This window comes from Lissotriton vulgaris, chromosome 2_1 (genome assembly GCF_964263255.1).
Source record: "Lissotriton vulgaris chromosome 2_1, aLisVul1.2, whole genome shotgun sequence".
Taxonomy (NCBI): domain Eukaryota; kingdom Metazoa; phylum Chordata; class Amphibia; order Caudata; family Salamandridae; genus Lissotriton; species Lissotriton vulgaris.
This window is the reverse complement of record NC_141687.1, coordinates 1309521015-1309530936: the sequence shown is the minus strand read 5'-3', so window position 1 is coordinate 1309530936 and position 9922 is coordinate 1309521015. Positions and strand designations below refer to the sequence as shown.

Genomic DNA, 9922 nt, shown 5'->3' with positions numbered 1-9922 from the left:
AATGCAATAGGGGGGAACCTTCAGTATCAATATGTATCTCAACAGGTACAAGAACCAAGTTAGGGGGAGGTGGTTGGTTAGGTGTGGGGCTTGGTACTGTAACAATGTGCCCCAAAGAAGAACGTTTTCCATTTATTAGATCTAAGGACAACCTTTTTTCAACAAACGCTATTTCTTTTTCTAATATACCCGTAGCTTTCGTTATAAAGGCATCTAATGGGCCTGAAACCACCCCCTTTGATGTCTGAAGTGCAACAGAACGATCTCTACCCGAACGTAGGGGCATGTTGAGGATTAAACAAGCAATACAGGCAAGATACAAAAATTACAAACCCAGCAGACGCCCAACAACAACTATAACAATTTGGGCGACTGAGCCACTTAACCAACTAATAGTCAGAATCACCGGGACTTTATCCAAGACCACGAGGGGTGGCCCAGCCCGGCCTCCTACGGCCCCGGACGGCCACAGACGGTCCCGCCCTTGTCCCGGGCTTCTCCCGGGACGCTCCCGCGCCGCGGGATTACCACTTAACTTATATACGTGATCTGTTGGAGTGGAAGCTGGGCGTGGCTAGCAGGGAGAGTGGCCAGGTGACGGGAGGCGTGGTTAGCCGGGGCTTCTGGGAATCGAAGTCCGGTCCCGATTGCTCGCAGCCCTGCAGCACGGAGTTTGCCTTCCAACCTAGTCCAAGGTCCCCTCGAGGCAGATAGCAGCACAGCGGGACCCGCGGAGCGGGTACCGCAAGTTGTGATCAAGAAAACGGCTAGGAGAGCCCACCCGAACTACCAGCAAGGTCCGTAGAGTGTCCCACGAAGTCCAGCAATGGCGAGGCTTTACCAGGTGGAGGCTGGGCGTGGCTAGCAGGGAGAACGGCCAGGTGACGGGAGGCGTGGTTAGCCGGGGCTTCTGGGACTCGAAGTCCGGTCCTGATTGCTCGCAGCCCTGCAGCACGGAGTTTGCCTTCCAACCTAGTCCAAGGTCCCCTCGAGGCAGATAGCAGCGCAGCGGGACCCGCGGAGCGGGTACCGCAAGTTGTGATCAAGAAAACGGCTAGGAGAGCCCACACGAACTACCAGCAAGGTCCGTAGAGTGTCCCACGAAGTCCAGCAATGGCGAGGCTTTACCAGGTGGAGGCTGGGCGTGGCTAGCAGGGAGAGCGGCCAGGTGACGGGAGGCGTGGTTAGCCGGGGCTTCTGGGACTCGAAGTCCGGTCCCGATTGCTCGCGGCCCTGCAGCACGGAGTTTGCCTTTCAACCCAGTCCAAGGTCCCCTCGAGGCAGAAAGCAGCGCAGCTGGACCCGCGGAGCGGGTACCGCAAGTTGTGATCAAGAAAATGGCTAGGAGAGCCCTCGCGAACTACCAGCAAGGTCCGTAGAGTGTCCCACGAAGTCCAGCAATGGCGAGGCTTTACCAGGTGGAGGCTGGGCGTGGCTAGCAGGGAGAGCGGCCAGATGACGGGAGGCGTGGTTAGCCGGGGCTTCTGGGACTCGAAGTCCGGTCCCGATTGCTCGCAGCCCTGCAGCACGGAGTTTGCCTTCCAACCTAGACCAAGGTCCCCTCGAGGCAGATAGCAGCGCAGCGGGACCCGCGGAGCGGGTACCGCAAGTTGTGATGAAGAAAACGGCTAGCAGAGCCCACACGAACTACCAGCAAGGTCCGTAGAGTATATTTATATTTAAATATATATAAAAATATGATAATATTAAACTGATAAGAACAGATACTACACTTGATCTTAGCTAGAAGGCAGTGAAGCGATAAAAAAAATATGATAATATTAAAATAACAATTTATATATACAATCAATTACATCACAAAATTATTATTTAATCAGATAGCTTTTATACCATTGGCAGACAGTATCTCGGAATAAATTCTCATTAGTCTGCTCTGGGTGTTCCAATTCAAGTTTCCTATAGATGTGCAAAGCTAGCAAAAGTTTACAAAATTATAGACGCCTCATATAAAAGTGCCACATAGAGTGTTGGCATGTAAAGTGCTAAAAGTGCAGGCTGTGAATTGTGCAAAATATGCCGGTTAGTGTAATTAAGTGTGGAGAGGATTAAAAGATATACACATTAAAAAGTCAATATGTATATTAAAATGTGGAATTAAAAACAACAGGGTCTTGGGAAATTGGGAACATTTAATTTACAGCTAATGAATGTAAGGTTGTCGACTCAATGCAAAGATGAGCTCAAATGACATGTAGATTTTCAGATATAATTTGGCATGGTCAGATGTTACAAGAAATTGTGCAGGTCCTCCGTATTGTTGAGCCCTTTTGGCTGCTTGCTGTCTAGTTCAAGAATTAACTTAGACTCCAGTTTTCTAAGTGCCTTTTCTCTATTCCCACCTCTTGGATTGTCCGGGATGGCAGCAATTACGAAATATTGTAGGCACTTCAAATTGTTGCCATGCACTGATTTAAAATGCCTGGCCACTGGGTACGCCGTATCATTGTTGACAATTGCTCTCAAGTGTTGGAGAATCCTGACGTGTACCTGTAGTTTTGTACTTCCCACATAGTGGTGATCATAGGTACATGTCAGAACGTATACGGCGTACTCAGTTTGCAATTGTATGACACCAGGATTTTGGTTTCATATGGGCTGAATGGAGTTTTATATTTGGTCGTAAAAATACCAAATTTGCAGGCCCTGCATGATGTGCATTTAAGAAATACTTTTTTGGGCTTCAGCCACATGCTTTTGGTATTTTTGGCATTTTCAGGATTGCTACGCACTATCTGGGATCTCATAGAGATTCCTCCGCGGTATGTGATGGTTTGAGTGTCATAGATTTCTGGTGCTATGACTGCATCCGTTAAAACTATGGGCCAATTGCCATTAATGATAGAACAAATTTGGCGATGTTGCTTATTGAATGTGAGGATGAGTCTTGGTATGCTGTTGACATTTGTAGGCTCTGCCGTGATAGCAGTGGGATCTAACAAAGATTCCCTAGATCTCATATTGACTTTACTCAGAGCCCGATTGAGGGTAGATGTCTTATATCCTCTTTTACGAAATCTCTCCAGTGCTTCCCTAGTGCATTTCTCTTGTTGTTTTACGGTGCTGCATATACGTTTAATCCTAAGCAATTCACCGTAAGGTATGCTTTCTATAAGATGTTGAAGGTGTGCACTGGTTGCATGTAACATGGAGTTTCCAGCTGTCTTTTTTCTGTGAAGCGTAGTGTTGATGTTCCCTGCCTCTACGTACACTTTAACATCTAGAAACTCCACTTCATGGCTGCTTAAGTGTGAGGTAAATTTCAGGTTAACTCGATTTTCATTGAGTTTGTCAATAAACATTTTTCCACTCTCATCATTGCCACACCACAGAATAAAAACATCATCAATAAAGCTTAGCCAACAATTTACATGTTTCTTGTATTCCTCCCGGTGCACCACTTTCAGGACCTGCTTCTCCCACCAGCCTACCATCAAACAGGCATAGCTGGGGGAGAAGCAGGATCCCATTGCCACTCCTCTCTCTTGTTTATAAACTTGTGTGCCGAACATGAAATAGTTATTATTGAGACATCAGTCAATACTCTTGATCAAAATTTTGTTATGTATACATATATATGTGTAAAAAATATATATATATGCAACCAGGGGGCCATACCCTGGACGAAGAACTAGCTGTACATCTGGGTTAGACAATTTGGTCTGAAAATTATTCTATGATAATTCCGTCATCACAAACTGTTTTTAATTCACTGTGAGACTTTTTGCTGTACACGTTTGTAGTCACATGCCTTATTTGCCTTTTATTATTATTTTTACAGATCTCTGGGAAGCCTTAATGAGAGAATTTTCTTGGTCCCGAACTACAAACTTGAAGTATGCACGACAGTTTAAGTTTGAAATTAAGTCCAATTGTGCCAATATTATTTTGTGTCTCAACGAACATGCAACCAACGTTTGCCCACTTGGTCAGGACATTCTCTTTAAGCATCAATTGCCCACAGGGGCTCCACTGTACATTTCATGTTATTGATCAATCACTGCATTAATTGAGTTTTAGTGGAGACCTTATAATTTTGTTTGCCCACTTGGGCGGTAATAATGTAGAAATGTGGTGCAACTAGAATTGCCTATTTATGACGGTATTATTTTTTTCACAAAAAAATCATGCGATTATTGGTTTTGAAGCGATATGTCTAGCATGTGTCTTACTAAACATGCGATTCACATCTGAAGATTGAGCACAAAGTATTACGCCCACTGGGGCTTCATACATGCTGAAATTAACTTTGTGCCTTTACTTTACTTTGAATGATGATGCTTTATTGATTGACCTTTGCACGGCAGCATATTGACTTGGCTTCGTGAATTAATATTAAGTTTTTCTTTCACTCAGGCATGCCATAACTTACTGTTGCAAGTAACATCAATTATAGATGCATTGTATCTGTTTTAATTGTGCATTTAGAATTCGGGCTGACCTTTTCTAGCTCCGCTTATGTAACTTCAGCGCGTCTGTCTTTCATGTATATGGGTATGACGTGAATACCATGTGACCTTTATTTAAACATTTGTCAACATCAGTCTCGTACTCGTGATAAAGAAGACTTGGTCTTCGAAACGCGTCGAGCGATGCTGTTCTAATAAACACGCTCTTTGGAATAACGAGTGGCCTGGACAGTCCTTTCTTTACCGGAAAAGCAGAGTGGTGGATATATATATATATATATTGTATTTCAAGATGCTCTGCAGCAAAGAAGCACTCCACAGCAGTAGGTATGCACGCATCCTTTATTTGCTTTCTGTTGAAGGTAGCATTTCATCCGTGATTTACAGCCTTTCACCGACGCGTTTCAGAGCTGTCTGCTCTTTCTTCTGGGTGTGGTGGCTGATTGCGATCATTTCCGGCTTGCCTCACAGTCCTATTCACGTGTCTTTAATCTTTATCATGATTCGCTTAGTAGTGTCATGCAGTCTGGGACTTGTAGTTTAAGTGGTTGCCAGTGTTAACCCACAGTGGGTGCCGCAAACTTGCCATCATATTTAAAAGGGTCCACAATGATTAGTGATTTCATTGTGGCTTAAAGGCACTCCAGTGTGCCCCGGTATGATCTGCTGCCTTCTTAGTGTGAAGAACTGCTGCGTCGTTTTTTCAACTGGAAAAAGTTCCTGCTGACACAGTCCCACTCCTCCAAAACTCCTTCCTGATTGACTGGGCGGTGCTCCTTTCGCGACCGAAGCCGTCGCGTTAATTATTGTATTTCAAGATGCTCTGCAGCAAAGAAGCACTCCACAGCAGTAGGTATGCACGCATCCTTTATTTGCTTTCTGTTGAAGGTAGCATTTCATCCGTGATTTACAGCCTTTCACCGACGCGTTTCAGAGCTGTCTGCTCTTTCTTCTGGGTGTGGTGGCTGATTGCGATCATTTCCGGCTTGCCTCACAGTCCTATTCACGTGTCTTTAATCTTTATCATGATTCGCTTAGTAGCGTCATGCAGTCTGGGACTTGTAGTTTAAGTGGTTGCCAGTGTTAACCCACAGTGGGTGCCGCAAACTTGCCATCATATTTAAAAGGGTCCACAATGATTAGTGATTTCATCGTGGCTTAAAGGCACTCCAGTGTGCCCCGGTATGATCTGCTGCCTTCTTAGTGTGAAGAACTGCTGCGCCGTTTTTTCAACTGGAAAAAGTTCCTGCTGACACAGTCCCACTCCTCCAAAACTCCTTCCTGATTGACTGGGCGGTGCTCCTTTCGCGACCGAAGCCGTCGCGTTAATTATTGTATTTCAAGATGCTCTGCAGCAAAGAAGCACTCCACAGCAGTAGGTATGCACGCATCCTTTATTTGCTTTCTGTTGAAGGTAGCATTTCATCCGTGATTTACAGCCTTTCACCGACGCGTTTCAGAGCTGTCTGCTCTTTCTTCTGGGTGTGGTGGCTGATTGCGATCATTTCCGGCCGCGAAGGATGAACCACCTGTTTGAAATGTGGTAACAGGGCTGGATGCTGTGACTGCACGAGCGGAATCGGCGCGGGAAGGTAATGCCATTTGGAAGGTGCACATCGCATCTGCAGCCCACTGGAGGGCAGAAATTGATTAAATAATTGGGCAAAAAAAACTGCTGGGAAACGGACTGACTCCATTAACGGAGTAGAATTGGACTACAGTTACCAGCATGCTCTCATTTGGAGAGAGCATGCAAATAATGGACAAAGATGGCTGTGGTCAATCAGTCATTTCCGGTTTTGTCATCCCATGAGGAAGGAGCTTGTGGCTTCGAAACGCGTAGGGAATTGTGTTTTAAAAAAAGCGGCAATGTGCATCTTCCTGCAAATAAAGGGTTGGAAACTCACCTTCTCGTGGAGTGCGTCCTTTATCCAGAGGCAACCTTGGGATATATATATATATATATATATATATATATATATATATATATATATATATATATATATATATATATATAAACGCGTCATGCCGACACCATTCTGAATTAATAAACCTACCTGAGTACTGCCTGCCGAGTCTCCCGTCGTTTCTGTTCTGGAGGCGACTTTCCTGGATATATTTGCGGAGCCACAGCGCAATTAAGGAGACCCGCCCTAACGAACCAAGCACCTCGGTGGCAATTTTGGAGGAGAATCGTGGAAGCGGTAGTTTGCTTGGCGAGCTGCGGCCACGGGAGGGCGAAATTCTGGCCTAGATGGGACCGTGACTTCACGGAGAGACACGGAGCACTGGCACGGCGTTTCCCAGATACGCCCAAAACGTAGGCTGCAGAAGGCGTAGGGCAGCACAGAACGGTTATTCAGCCCCACAAAACTATTTTCAGGACTCTGGCAGCCCTTTCCATCATCCGTCACGAAGGATGCTGGAACTTGCAGTTCCTGGGTCACCACCAATGGGGAGGATGCACTTTGAATATTAATGAGGGACTGCATTTGGCGCCAGTTTGGGGGAATGAAGGCATCTGATGAAGGAGACACTACTCCGAAACGCGTCTTGCCAACACCATTCTGAATTAATAAACCTACCTGAGTACTACCCGCTGAGTCTCCCGTCGTTTCTGTTCTGGAGGCGACTTTCCTGGGTATATTTGCGGAGTCACAGCGCAATTAAGGAGACCCGCCCTAACGAACCAAGCACCTCGGTGGCAATTTTGGAGGAGAATCATGGAAGCGGTAGTGTGCTTGGCGAGCTGCGGCCACAGGAGGGCGAAATTCTGGCCTAGATGGGACCGTGACTTCACGGAGAGACACGGAGCACAGGCACGGCGTTTCCCAGATACGCCCAAAACGTAGGCTGCAGAAGGCATAGGGCAGCACAGACGGGTTATTCAGCCCCACGAAACTATTTTCAGGACTCTGGCAGCCCTTTCCATCATCCGTCACGAAGGATGCTGGAACTTGCAGTTCCTGGGTCACCACCAATGGGGAGGATGCACTTTGAATAATAATGAGGGACTGCATTTGGCGCCAGTTTGGGGGAATGAAGGCATCTGATGAAGGAGACACTACTCCGAAACACGTCATGCCAACACCATTCTGAATTAATAAACCTACCTGAGTACTGCCCGCTGAGTCTCCCGTCGTTTCTGTTCTGGAGGCGACTTTCCTGTATAATCTGCAGCACATCTTTAATGCAATGGGCCTCCACGACTCTGCACAAAAGATAGACGCGTTTCAGCAGGGCAACTGCTTTTATCAATCTAAAAGAAGACGCAATGTTAGAATTACATTTAAATACCACGAGGTTCTGAGCACAGACAAAATACTTAATTGCAAAGGGGCAGTGAATCAGTCCCCTTTAAAATTCAATACAATAACTACTCATTAGTAGAAAGTAAAAACATTTACCAAATGCATTAAAGATTAGCACATTTTGCAAGCTAAACTGGTAATATTGAAATTCACTGCCATTAATAAATGTCACATGACACATACATTTATAAACACCAAAATGGAATTGCTGACCTTGACATTGAAAACACCACGTTTACATTGCTGTGCTCTGATAAATGTAAAACATTGGCACTGATTGATGTAAACAATCTGCGCATTCCATCGTCTGAATGCACATGACTTCTATTTTTTTAAAACAACATAGCACGTATCGGCAATTTGTACGTCATCGATAATTTCTTAGTGGCTTATTAATATACTCAATGACTTTACAATGTCCGAAATAAGCTAAAATAGACAAATCTGTTAATAGAAGTCTGGGGCATGAAACCCTATAGTCTTTGATGGTCAAAAACTGCAATTACCAGCATGCATCTGGCAAGTTGCTTTGCATCAGACACCATGGTGACAGTACAGTGTTATTGCTGAAATGCAAAGCCCGAGGAGGCCAATCCATTCCAAAATTATGCATTGCTGTCCACCCACCTCACCGTTGGGAGTAGATACTCCTACAGTGCCCAATCACCAAAATGCAGCAGGACTTCTGAGTGGGGTCGTCAATCCTACCTTAGCAGCGTTGGGATTGGTCGGAGCGCCGAAATTCAGCTCTCAGGTGCTGACTTGAGGCCTGCGCATGTTTTCCATGTAGGCTGCGATGCATGAAGAAGATGGCATTTGCGAGAGCTGAGTGATATAACATTTTGAAACAAGAAAAAATACATATGCATCTCCTCAGTGTGAACAATTGCAGGAGACAGAAAGAAACAACCATTTGCAATGCAATCAGTCTCGCCTTTTGGACCTAAAAGTATTTAGCTTTGCAGCGCATTATTGCTGGTACAGTGCATGAAGCAGTGAGAGGGTGCAGTACCACAGGTTGCCACTAGTTGTCCCTTGTGACCTCTTGGCGACATAAGGTACTGCTCCCTGCACATGGATAGGGAAAGGATATATGATGCAGCGGTTAGAGATGCTGACTGTGGAGCTGGGGATACTTATTCGAGTCTGGTGATGGCTCAACATATATGAAAGCTACTAATTTAAAATGACGAAATCAATGCAGCAATCTCGGAGGTGGGGCGCGCCAGCAGTGTTGTGGAACGGGGGTGGGGAGGAGATTAAATGAGGGCACTGCACTGCAAATCATGCGAAAATTTAACAAACGGCGTGGTGATAGTAGACGGGGCGGCTCTAGGCTCATGGCGGCCCTGGACAGGGAGCGTAGGTAAGGGGCCCCGGAAGAGGGGTTCCGGGCAGGGCCCCGGAAGAGGGGGGGTCAGGGTGTTTGGAAGGGGAACAGAGCCGGAGGCCGCCAAATCCCTGCCAGGGGCCGCCACACAAATATGTATCCACCCTCAGAGGATTATTATATAAAGGATATATATTGGCCTGGCGGCCACTGGGGTTTGGTAGACCTGTGCAGGTGCACAGCTTGCACAAGGCTAAGGCCGCCCCTATAGTAGACCTCTTGGCGACATAAGGTACTGCACCCTGCAACATGGATAGGGAAAGGATATGGTGCAGCGGTTAGAGCTGCTGACTGTAGAGCTGGGGATACTTGTTCGAGTCTGGTGTTGGCTCAACATATATGAAAGCTACTAATTTAAAATGACGAAATCAGTGCAGCAATCTCGGAGGTGGGGAGGGCAAGCAGTGTTGTGGAACGGGGGTGGGGGAGGAGATTAAATGAGGGCACTGCACTGCAAATCATGCAAAAATTTACCAAACGAGGTGGTGATAGTAGATTAGCAAAATTAACAGTTGCCTCAGAGGGATGATGGGGGCCTGCAAGCAGTGTTGTGGGAAGAGTGAGGGGGAGGCACTGGCAGATTAAAGGGAGGGCAAGCAAGTAAATTAATGGCTTTGAAAGGATGGAAGACAGACTTGGCCTAGCCCGGAATTAAACTTGAGACTTACAGACCACTGTTTTCCTCAGCAGTGAGCGTTTAACTCACTGAGTCATGTTTGAGGCTTTGTGGTGTTATGTTAGGTCAAACATAATGCCAGTTAATCTCCCACAGTTACTTTAGTTGCAACCTATAT

General features: G+C 46.0%; 1 pseudogene; it reads right to left on the bottom strand.

Moving 5' to 3' along the window:
* Positions 1-1595: 1595 nt before the first annotated feature.
* LOC147732545 (U2 spliceosomal RNA) lies at positions 1596-1763 on the bottom strand (annotated as a pseudogene).
* Positions 1764-9922: the final 8159 nt, after the last annotated feature.